This window comes from Natrix helvetica, assembly GCF_964273705.1.
Source record: "Natrix helvetica genome assembly, chromosome: Z".
NCBI lineage: Eukaryota > Metazoa > Chordata > Lepidosauria > Squamata > Natricidae > Natrix > Natrix helvetica.
In genome coordinates this window covers 4,796,814-4,799,113 of record NC_138554.1, presented here as the reverse complement: position 1 = coordinate 4,799,113, position 2,300 = coordinate 4,796,814, and the positions used below count along the sequence as shown (strand labels likewise).

Sequence of the window (2,300 nt, the reverse complement as noted above, 5' to 3'; positions counted from 1 at the left end):
GAAAGAAGTATTAATATATAAGTATATGGTCAAGAAATGATAGATAGATAGATAGATAATAGATAGATAGATAGATAGATAGATAGATAGATAGTTATAGATAGATAGATGACAGATGATGATAGATAGGATAGATAGATAGATAGATAGATAGATAGATAGATAGATAGATAGATAGATATAGATAGATAGAAAGATAGATAGATTGATAGATAGATAGATTGATAGATAGATGATAGATGATTGATAGATAGATAGATGATAGATGATAGATAGATAGATAGATAGATAGATAGATAGATAGATAGATAGATAGATAGATAGATAGATAGATAGATGATAGATGATAGATAGATAGATAGTAGATAGATAGATAGATAGATAGATAGATAGATAGATAGATAGATAGATAGATAGAGCTAGGATATGATAATGAAGAAAAGGGAACAGGAAAGAATAAGCAGAAAATTATAACAGGGTTTGTGGGAATACCATCCCCAAATACACCAGTTCAGAGATGAAAAGAGATAAGCACAATAATAGAAAAGGACAGTAAGAGAGGAGGAGAGAAGAAGAGAAGAAGGGAGAGAAGGAGGAAAGAGGAAAGGAGAGGAAAGGAGGGAAGGAATAGAAAGAGAAGGAGAGAGGGAAGGATGGGGAAGAGGAGGAGAAGAGGAGAGAAGAAGAGAAGAAAGGGAAAGAAGGAAGAAAGAAGAAAGGAGAGGAAGAAGGGAAGGGATAGAAAGGAGAAGGAGAGAGGGAAGGATGGGGAAGAGGAGGAGAAGAGGAGAGAAGAAGAGAAGAAAGGGGAAAGAAGGAAGAAAGAAGAAAGGAGAGGAAGAAGGGAAGGGATAGAAAGAGAAGGAGAGAGGGAAGGATGGGGAAGAGGAGGAGAAGAGGGGAGGAGAAGAGAGGGAAAGGGGAGAGAAGGAGGAAAGAGGAAAGGAGAGGAAGGAGGGAAGGAATAGAAAGAGAAGGAGAGAGGGAAGGATGGGGAAGAGGAGGAGAAGAGGAAGAGAAGAAGAGAAAGAAAGGGAAAGAAGGAAGAAAGAAGAAAGGAGAGGAAGAAGGGAAGGGATAGAAAGAGAAGGAGAGAGGGAAGGATGGGGAAGAGGAGGAGAAGAGGAGAGAAGAAGAGAAGAAAGGGGAAAGAAGGAAGAAAGAAGAAAGGAAGAGGAAGAAGGGAAGGGATAGAAAGAGAAGGAGAGAGGGAAGGATGGGAAGAGAGGAGAAGAGGGGAGGAGAAGAGAGGAAAGGGGAGAGAAGGAGGAAAGAGGAAAGGAGAGGAAGGAGGGAAGGAATAGAAAGAGAAGGAGAGAGGGCAGGCGGGCGGTGAGGAAGAGAAGAGTAGGGGGAGAGGCAAGGGAAGAAGGGAAAGGAGAAGGAGAAGAGGACGAAAGAAAGTAGTGAAGAGAGGGAGGGTGAAAAGAAAGAAAAAAGCAACCCAGAATGTATATTTTAATCTTTTACATGGAAAAGCAAATATGTAAAAAGTGATAAAGATAAAAGAGATAATAGCGATGTGAAGGCGTACCTGTAACTATATGTAAGGGAATAAAAATAAAAACGTATTTAAAAAAAGAAAGAACGAAAGATCTGTAGGAAGATCTCTTCAGAACTTCAAGGTTTCTTATCGCAGGAGCCAAATCGAAGACTTGGTGATTCTAAACTTTCTTTTATTCCACCAGGTGTTTTCGCCAATGTGCAGCTGTCCGAAACGCAGGGACCGGGACAATCGGTCAAACTGACCTGTGCTGTCTCTGGCGTCGACGAATGGCTGGGAGGAATTAAGAGCGTTCAGGAAGGAGGGGACGCTTACTACAGTTCACGTTTTAAAAATCGGATTGTTATCACCAGAGACATTTCCAAAAAGGAATTCTACCTCGAGTTGAGATCTTTCGCAACCACAGATATTGGGGTATATTTCTGTGCCAGGCACAGATCACGATGAGAGAAAGCTACAGAGCATCCATCACAAAACCACACAGAGTCAGCCATCTGCAAAAGTTCTCATTCGTTATAAAGCAGTTCTACTCCGCTTCCCTCAAACAGTTTTCAAATATGTTTCCAAAGGGTACTAAAGGAGAGGATAATAACAAGAAAGAAATGAAGACCCAATGAACAAGTCTGTGAAATAAAACCTGCAGGAAAAAACTGACTAGAAAATTGAGTTGGAGAGAGGGAGAGGAAGGCAGAGAGAGAGAGAGACAGAGACAGAGAGAGATAGAGAGAGAAAGAGACAAGAGACAGATAGAGACAGAGAGAGAGAGGAAGGGGGATAGAGAGAGACAGAGACAAAG

At 41.0% G+C, this 2,300-nt stretch overlaps 1 long non-coding RNA gene across 1 annotated transcript in view; it reads right to left on the bottom strand.

Annotated features, from left to right (window-relative positions):
• The window catches only part of LOC309381637, a 2,251-nt gene extending 486 nt beyond the window's left edge, over positions 1 to 1,765 (bottom strand). The window contains exon 1 of the long non-coding RNA XR_014173575.1: positions 1,535 to 1,765. This is a non-coding gene — a long non-coding RNA (uncharacterized lncRNA). The remainder of the gene's footprint in view (positions 1 to 1,534) is intronic.
• Positions 1,766 to 2,300: the final 535 nt, after the last annotated feature.